Here is a 9,770-nt window from a genome sequence, read left to right as displayed (position 1 = left end):
AATAAGCAAAGTCGCGAGCCAAAACTGAGATTAGCGAGCGGAGAGGGATATGAAGACCCCTAGCAGACGATCCGCACGTGAATGCCAAGCTGAAAGCATCGGTACCACATTTGTGGTTATGAAACAGAGGCAGAGGCACGCGAACTGCAGATCGAGCCTTTGCCAGTACTGGTCTACTAATCTAGCTGTTGTAGTGGAAGTTTGCAGCAGAAGCAATTTAGCCACCTATGGGAAATGCTGTAGGATTATTCAGAAGAAGGAATTAAACATTCGCAGACTAAAAGGCGTTGTGTATCTAAGTGAAATTTTGAATTGGAACAAGCGGCCTTTTCAGGTTTGCGTTTTAATTCACATCGCAGTGGTATTCATCTCGTTAGATGTATTCTAGCCGTTCGTAACAAGCAGCAATGTTCTTGCCGTATAGTAGTAGTAGTAAGAGACCTTTATTCGGCCATAATTTACAGGCCGAGCATGTCGACCGCCTGGGCGACCAGAAGTCGCTCTTCTTCCTCCCATTCAGCGCCAAGCCAGTCGAGCCAGGTGGTGACGGATAGAGAGGGTGGGGGGTAGGAACCCGACTGCTGAGCAGCAGGAAAATAGAAGAGGCAATGGGCCAGGTCCGCATAGATACAGGGGCAGTGGGGACAGGAAGGGTACGACCGATAGCGATAGGGAAAGAGGCTGGACGGGATGATAACTGCATTCATTTGGATGTGCCGAAGAAGGCGAGACTCCGGCACCGTGAGTGGTGGTTGAGGGGGAGTGTAAAGGCGTTTGTCGAGGCGGAGCTCAAGGTAGACCTCTTTTATGGTGGGGCGAAGGGTGAGTCTCCCACCGTCCTTCGAGGGCTTGGGCCAGGGGATTAACGGTGCCCGGAAAAGTGAGTAGCGGGCGAGCTGATGAGACAGCTCATTGCCGTCAATCCCTGAATGCCCACGGACACAGCGGAGGAAAACGATGGAAGGCTGCAGTGCGGAGACCGCACGATCAACCTCCTATTGGAGAGAAGGGGTCAGGGTGCGTTTCTGTATGTGGTGTATAGGGGCTTGTGAGTATGAATATACTGTATACACTTGGAGAGAGGGAAGGAGGGCAAATGATTGGAGGGCATGCACAATGGCGGGGACCTCGAGGGACAATGCGTGTGGAGGTTGTAGGTACGGCCCGCTGGTGTGGGTTTCAGGAGCAGGGAGGTGTGGATGGTACAGGGCGTAGACGCAGGAACCTCGAGGAGCCACGAAGGAGGCATCCGTGTCGGCTACACCCTGGATATCAAAGAGAGGGGAATGGTGCTGCGCGGCCGCATGACGACGGTCGGCGTGCAGGAAGGAGGACATGTTGGTCGGGAGGGGAAGGATACGAAGATGAGGAGCGGGGGGGGGAATAGAAGAGGTAAACGGGGAGATTGGAATTGGCGAGATACCTGCTTGAGTCAATAACCACTGGCCCTGACGGGTAAGGGAAAGCCGGGCAAGCTGCGAGTCATTATGGAGACTGAGAAGAGAACGAAGAGGATGGAAGAGGGCTGTGGCAAAGATCTCAGCGGTAGAGGTAATGATAGGGAGGTTGAGAGCTGCCTTGTAGAGGCCCACAAGGGCAGTCTCTAGAGTGTTAATTTGAGTCTGATTGAAGGAAATGTAGGGTGCAAAGTACAAGACCTTGTTGAGGGCCAGCGCGTGGGCAATTCGGCACGCGTGAGCCTCGTGGAGAGCTGAGCGCCGAGTGACCACGCGCGGCAGTAGGTGAGTTACGGAGTGGCAGGTGGTGACAGAGTGGTGGAGGGCTTGCACGTTCTTGGCCGCATGCAAAGGAAAGCCAAGAACTTTGCACTGCGTGACAACAGGAATGGGAGAGCCAGAAAGGTGGAGAGAGACGAAGTGGTTGTGTGAGCGCTGGTATGAGGAATGGTTGAGAAGGAGAAGCTCGGATTTTTCAGGAGCAGGAGGGAGGCGAGCGGTGGTAAGAAAGGAGTCAATGAGATCTAGGCCGCGTTGCAGGGTGTCCTGTACGTGACCGGGAGAGCCCGACGAACACCACAGAGTGATGTCATCAGCGTAAAATATATGATGCAGGTCGGGAATTTCAGCTAGCTGGGAGGCGAGAGGGGCCATAGTAAGATTGAAAAGGGTAGGAGAGAGAACAGCACCTTGAGGAGTGCCACGGGTGAGGTGGTGGGGGTCGGACAGATTTGTGTGTACTCGAAAGCGAGCCACCCGTTTAGAGAGAAATGAACGGATATAAGTGTACATGCGGGGCCACAGTCCAGGGAGTCGAGTTGGGAAAGGATGTGGTCGTGGCAAACACTGTCGAAGGCCTTGCGAACATCGACGGTCACAAGTGCGTTAATTTGAGTGGGGGTAGGTGACAGAAAGGTGTGCTGGAGAATCAGAAACTTGTCTTGTACACAGACGCGGCGTCGGAAGCCGATGAGAGAATGGGGAAAGAACTCCCTCGCCTCGAGAAAATTAGAGAGGCGAGGCAAGGCCATTCGCTGAAGGGTCTTACCAACGCACGATGTCAGGGAGATTGGGCGGAGGTTAGAGAGAAAGGGAGGTTTGCCCGACTTAGGAATCATAGAAATGAGGGAGGAGGTCCAGGAGCTCGGCAGGCAACCGCTGTTCCAGGCCTCATTGTAGGTATGAAGGAGGAATTCTTTGGCGCAGTCAGGAAGGTTGCGAAGTGTGGTATATGTAATGGCATCCTCACCGGGAGCCGAGCGTGTAGCATTAGCAACCAGAGCCGATTCCAGCTCTCGGAGAGTGCAGGTGTGGTCCAGATCGGGGTTAGGTCCGCCCGAGTACATCGGGTAAGAGGGTGCCAGAGGGGGAGGGAGGTAGAGAGAGGCGAGCTGATCAAAAACATCAGAGGGAGTCCCCTGAGTGAGGGCTTTAGCTAGAGTAGGAGCAAGGGCAGGCTTAGTGCCAAGGAGAGATTTGAAAAGAGACCATGTGGATCGCGAATGCAAAGCAGAGTCAAGATGGTCACAAAGAGCACTCCCACGAGAGTGCTCGAGTGAGGCGCAGTGGGTGACGATCTCGGCCCGCAGAGCAGTGATCCGGGAGGAGAGTTGGGCATTGTGGGGTTGGGAGCGAAAGGAGCGTTAAGACGTTTACTGCGACGCCATAAACGGAGAAGATGAGGATCTGGGTCTGGGACTGTGTGACGAGTGCAAATGCGGCGGCTACTGGACGTGAGCGCTGCAGTGATGCGCGACGTCCAGTCGTCGTAGGACTGAAAGGAGTCGGTGGCGAGATTAGTGCGGAAGGCGTGCCAGTGAGTGTGAATGACCGGATGACATCGAGGGATGTGGCAAAGAGAGGTGTGAATATGGACGAGGAAGTGGTCACTGAGACGAGTTTCGGCTGTCACCTGCCAGTGAAAGGAAAGTGAACCCCGAGAGAAAGTGAGGTCAGGTATTGTGGGGCGCTGTGAGGCAGTGTCCGCTCGAGTAGGACAGCCAGAAGTATTAAGAAGGGTGAGGTGACGTTCCTGGGCCAGACAGTGGAGGCGGCGGCCGGGTTTGAGGGTTTGAGGGTAGCCCCAGAGTGTATGAGGGGCATTGAAGTCACCACCAAAGAGGAGATGGGAGTTAGAAGGAAGAGAGTGAAGGAACTTGCCCAAGGCAGAAAATAAAGAGAAGGTGACAGGGGGGTTGTAGAAAGACAAAAGGCTGAGTGAGACGCGGGAAGAAGGGTGGTAATAGACGACACCAACTAAATATTTAAGGAGGGTGGAGGGGATGTCAAGTGGCTACACGAGCACGTCGCTGCGTACATAAATAGACGCAAGTGCTGTGGACGTAGTGGCATGGTAGGCGCGGTAGCCTGGGACAGTGCGGGCCGTCCGAGTCTCCTGGAGAAGGAGAAAATGGGGCAGGGAGGGGCGGGTGAGGAGATACTGGTGAAGGGGGGTCTTATTGTGGCGAATGTTTCGGCAGTTCCACTGCACAATCTCGAGGTCCTCGCCAAACGCCATTATGATAGTGGAGAGGTAGACGCTCGCGATGGTAGGCATTCCTTCTTTTTTGCTGGGGGCAGTGACTCATGGACGGATTGGACCATAGAAGTGAAGGATTCCAATTGCTTTGATTCTGCTTGGAGGGAGGTAAGAATCTGGAGAACCGACGTCTCTAGCTGAACCAAGCGAGTGTGGTGTGCCTGTGTGGTGGTTCCGACAAGATCAGCCAAAGGGGCGACCTGGGCGGTGGAGGAGGGAGTGGTGAACGTGGCAAGGTGCTCATTTAGCTTTGTAAGCTGGGAGGTAAGAGAGGAAGTGGTTGTCTGGAGGGTTTGGGTCAAGGCATGGATCTGCTTTTGTAGGTCGTGGGAAATGCGCTGCTGCTCTCGCTGCTGGCGTTCGAGCATAGCGAGCCGGAGGTCGAACGAGCGGCTCTCATCAGTCAGGGATGGAGAGGATGGTGTAGGGGAAGAGAGGGACGCTGGAACCGAGGATCCTTTAACTATGGCGGCATAGGAGCCTGGTGGTGACGTGATCGGAGCTGATGGAGGTTCATGATTAGAGGAGGAGGAGGAGGAGGAAGAGGTGGTGGATTGAGTGGCCCGGCGCAAAGCTAGGTGTCGCAGGTACGCAGCTTTGGCACACTCGCGTTGTTTAGCAAGGAGGAAGGGGCAAGTGGGGTTGAGGGATGGGTGCGTGCTTACTTGGCAATGAACGCACCAGGGCTGGGCACACACATGAGCGGAAGCGTCAGCGGGTAGAGGAGCAGCACATCGACGGCACTTGGCCGGAACGCTGTGCTGGGGGCATTGGTGGGCGCGGTGTCCTAGAGTGAGACAACGAGTGCCGGTGGGAGGCTTAGGTTTATGAAGACGGCACCGGAAGGCTACGCGTTTGAGATATACAAAGTGGGGGATGACGGTACCAGCGAAACTGGATCCCATCATGCGAGCAGCGAGAATATTTGTTTTGTAAGATTCCAGATCATGCATGAGGTCACCAGGAGTGAAGTGGCCCCCGACGTTATGGATGACGCCGAGGCATGAGGTGGGAGGATGAGGGGTGTGAGTTTTGATGGTGACAGGCTTACCATGAAGCTGAAGATGCGTGACAGAAAGTAGGAGGTGGGCGGTGAGTTTTTAGAAACACAAGGCTTTCGGCTGGCTTGGCCTGAAGGGGGATGTCGGCACTGGTCTTGGAGGAAAGTTGTGCAGCGGAGGCGACTGCGGCGAGTACGTCTTAGAGAGGTAGCTTGCGGGTGAGGGTTCCAGGGGGAAGCTGGATGGCAACTGTGATGAGCTCGGCGCGAGGTCGGGCTGCGGTGGCAGGCTTACGGTTGGCACCGATGGTGCTCCAGCCGATTTCCTGGGATGGAGTGTCGTCTGCCGGGCGGGGACGTCCTAAGGCTCATGTCTGAGTCCTTAGCCGGAGTCTCAATGTGCAACGCGGGTACCGGGCTGGAGGTCTTGGTGTCAGTGGGACCTTTGGCTGGAGTAGGTGCAGCGGCTCCAGCGGCGGCGACGAACGCAGCCGGCTGCGACGCGTCTATGCCCCCGAAGCTCTTGGCGTCCCTTAGAGCGTGGAGTTGGCTAGGTGTGGACGCTGCGCCGACGACGAACGCTTCCGGCTGCGCCGCGGCCGTCTATCCGGTGCTCCCAGCGTCGCTCAAGGCATGCAGTGCGACAGGAATGTGCTCGGTTGCGTGGGCGGCGTTGAACGTACCCGTTTGAGAGACAGCTGTCGACGTGGTTGGAGCAGGGCCCACGGTGGCGGCATCGGTGGGTCTGGGCTGCAGGGGCTTGGTCAGACGCTGCATTGCGGCGGTGCAGGCGCGGCGCGTTAGGGTTAGCGAGGCGCCGCGCCGCTTCACAGTTTTCGAGACGCTTGGAGGGCCAGTTCGGCAGCGGGCCGTAATGCCGATTGTTTCCACGTGCTTCGGGAGCCTTCCTGAAGCGATGGAGTGTAAATCCAGGGGCCGGCGAGTCCCTGGACCAGGCCGCGTATTCGCAAACTGCAGCCTGTACAGCCACAAGGCTTGAAACCGCGGTGAATTGATCACGGTGTCTGAAGATTGTCACAACGGCTTACCTAAAAGGGATAATAAATCCCTAAATAATGCTTAAAAGTCTATACCAACCTATTGTTACTAACCATGTAATACTTAGTTTCAATTCAAAACTGATATTCTAGCGCTCTGAATAATCTGTGTAAAAGTATGCAGAAAATGTTTTGAAAATCTTAAACGGCGTTATATGCCACTAAGCATCACGATTTGCGACCTAAAAGGTAAAAAAAATTAAAAATGAAAGGAAAAAAAACAATAAAATTACACTACAGAGAGCAGAGTCGAACGGCCGACCTTCTATAGGCAACACGTACCTCTAATCCACTGCGCAATAGCGGCGATGTCAAGCCGTCGTTCTGAATGAATATTTATAATCAGCCTTAATGGTGGCTGCTACCTGCAGGTGGGCGGCGCTGTCATCGCTGGCTGTACCGGCTGCATTTGGCGAACACGCTTCCCAGGGGCAGGATAAAGCAGAGCACGGTAGGCAGCCAGCTAACCAGGGCGGCGCCACCTAGCGGGATCTTGCCGTATGAATTGCTTTCCACAATACTCAAAGGTTCAACACCTTGCACTTTCATTCTCTGCCCCACATTTATATCGGAACCATACTTCCCGCGCTTCACGTCTATAAAAATCCAGGGTCCGTGAATTAAGCTCTAAAAAACACCAAAACAGGCAACCCTTCAAGCTCTAAAAACTCTAAAAAGAGTTATAAGCAAAAGTAGGCATAATGAATATTCTCATTTATTGTTTACTAACGCGCCAAACACAGGAGCCTTAATACTTCCTTAAAACTCATTTTGTAGTGCACTGCAGTGCAAAGAAATCAGACGCTTTTTCTCGCACGCGACTAGAACTGAGCGCACGAGGTGCGCCGAAAGTACCGCGTAATAGAACCGTCCGCTGCTGACGTGTCACGATGAATGCAGCGGCCAATTTGAATCGCGTGTGCTAACTTTCCTCGCTAGGGAATCTCGGCGCTCTGCTTAGACCGCAGCCGGCGTTATCGACTGCTTCGTCCCTCGATGTCAGGAAAATTATAGTCATCGTCAGTTACGGGAACTTCGATGGCCTGGTGGGCGCATCTGCAGGCGTGTTGTACACGCACGCAGATGCGTGCGTGTACAACACGTGCGTGCACACGTACAGCCTTTGTCAAAAGTTTGGAGCCCAGGGGGTTTTCTTTTGAGCCGCACTGTGTCGTTCTTAATGGATCTCTAGCGCTCCAAATTTCCTGGACATGAGAAGATTTCTGGTACTGCCTCCTGCAATAGACAGGACTTCCGTGAATGCTCCTGGAGTCCCAGTATAAAGTTTTTAAGTGAGCCCCCTGGGCTCTAAACTTTTGACAAAGACTGTACTAGTTCATTGCATGGCAGTCGCAGTACAGCAATATCAAATACTGAATACAGCTCCACAATGACGAAATAAGTAACTGGATGACATAACAGCACCCTGGACTTGCTGGTTTTCCGGTGAACGTGGGAGCACGGTAAGAAACAGACGAGCGATGTCCGAAGGACACATGTCACATGTCAAGCAGTTCCGTGTGTCAGCTTCAAAGGTCTCTTGTCACATAACGAATTATAAAAACCACTTTAAGCCACACACCACTGCCCCCCGTAAAACATGTTCTCACATTCCAGGCGAATAAAAGGCAGAGGCGGTACAGCCCCGAAATGAAATTCATGCACTCGTGAGATATAGTTCCTTCCCCGGCAACGTGCTTTTCATGGGTTAATGGTCATTACGAGATCTATACGGGGAACTATAGAAGAGAGCTAAAATCTGTAAGGAACAGCCTGCGGTACCCCAAAAGACTTTTGCCAAACGTTTCCACCTTTTCAGTACTTTGGTGCCTATTTGTCACTGCAGAAGGTTTAATCGCCTATTAGCTATTTCCGCAGTAGCTTGCGCACCCCGTGCGCTCATCATCGACAATATCATGAAGATGCCGACGTCTAAGTCTTCTTAAGGTTCATAAAGTGAGCATTTCCACCAGCTATACTAGCTAGTTCCAGAGCTTGCTTTACAGCTATACCACTATTCGGATTTCTTTTCGCCCGGATAGCCCATTTTCCTACATCAGCGGTAAGCCAATAGTTATGAGAGATTAAAAGTGCATTGTCTCATAACTTTCCATCAAAGTGGGCGTTTATTCTGTGTATATGACCTGTTCTAAGTGTCTTCGTTCAAAAAAAAAAAAAGGAAATTCCGTAGTCTGCGTCCACTACCGCCTTATCTGAGATAGACGGTCGTCGCGGACATTTATATCAAAGTGAGGGTTTATTCTTTGTATATGACCGGTTCTAAGCGTTTTCGTTAAAAAAAAGGAATTTCGTAGTCTGCGTCCAGTAGCGCCTGGTCTTAGACAGACGGTCGTCGCGGACTTTTAAGCATAAAAAGCCTTTAGCTTCTATTCTCTGCAATCTCAGGTGGTCATCCTTTTTAAACTGCAGAGCAATTGGTTTCTGTTTTGTGGGGGTTTAATATCTCAGAGTTTAATGTCCCCGCGCCATAGTCAAGACCTACGGAAATATCGACCACCTGGAGTTCTCAAACGTGCACTGACCTCGCACAGTACACGGGACTGTAGAATATGGGATCCTTCGAAATTCGACCACCACGGGTGGTATCGAACCCGGAACTTTCGGGTCACTAGCTGAGTACAGTAACCACTGACCTGCGCGTAGGCCTGAGGTGAATTGAAGATCGAACATAAAGCCGACACTTGTGAAACTCTGTCTCCGAGTGATATCCTTCAGTACAAAATTTTCCCATGTCGTAGCCCTGAGGTGGATTCAAACCAGCGGAGTTGAAAACTTAGAACATTTGCTTTTTGGTAGCTCTCCGGCATCAGAGAAACGTCTTTTATTTTCTTCTTTAACGTTTGAAAAACTGCAGTTCTCGTAAAACCCCACTGAGCAGGGTACTATTCTGCATGCCCGTCATACATTAGCACACTGTCATCTTGCTATCACTCTTCCTGCACAACAAAATTCCGCAAGGCACACCCATGGATCAAGAAAAGGTAGCTAGTGAAGAGGACGATCTTTCTGAGAATTTCCTTCTGCACCAAAGCATATTTCTTTCTAACGCACACTTCGTTGAACGCGGTGGTTATGCGTGTCGAGCGATCAAACACCTATTCCACACGGTAAATGGTTCCATGAGCACAGCGAGGCGACATGCATTCCCAAATTCTTCCTTTACAGGGAGAAATCTTACGGTGTAGAGCGTGACCCGTGCCATTTTTATAAGTCCCTTAACCTACCTCCAAAAGAACACAGCACATATAAATATACAACACAAAGCAATTATCAGTATGTCCGGTGGCTCACGCAGGCGGCATCCAATGACCGCAACACAAAAGTTCTTTTGACGCGAAGCCACGTTTTCTTCGTAAAGTTCAAGTGCGTAGTTCCGCTGCACTTACTGTAACACGCTGTTATCGCGAGAGTCGAAGTAAGGCTGCATCCAGCCGGTGCAGGAATGAGACTCAATAAGAATATCCGTCATCTGCCCGGTATAGTTACTCCAAGGAATAAGGAACGGTTGAAGCAACAGAATGTGTGTAATAAACTCCACAAGGGCCCCTCAGTATCATGACCGCTAGGATGGCCTAGTGGATTGAGCATCCACGGTGCATGCGGGAAGTTCAGTGTTCGATCCCGAGTGCCCCTCAAGGTCATGACCGCAAAGGCGGCCTTGTGGTTTGGGCGTCCACCGCGCATGCGGGTGGTGT

General features: G+C 52.2%; 1 pseudogene; it reads right to left on the bottom strand.

The window, feature by feature from the left end:
• Positions 1-458: 458 nt before the first annotated feature.
• LOC149353938 (uncharacterized) lies at positions 459-2,575 on the bottom strand (annotated as a pseudogene).
• Positions 2,576-9,770: the final 7,195 nt, after the last annotated feature.

The sequence above is a fragment of the Amblyomma mixtum genome, chromosome 3, assembly GCF_055824585.1.
Source record: "Amblyomma mixtum isolate Tamu chromosome 3, ASM5582458v1, whole genome shotgun sequence".
In the NCBI taxonomy this organism is placed as follows: Eukaryota; Metazoa; Arthropoda; class Arachnida; order Ixodida; family Ixodidae; genus Amblyomma; species Amblyomma mixtum.
The sequence above is the reverse complement of the archived record's forward strand: the minus strand, read 5'-3'. Positions and strand labels throughout refer to the sequence as shown.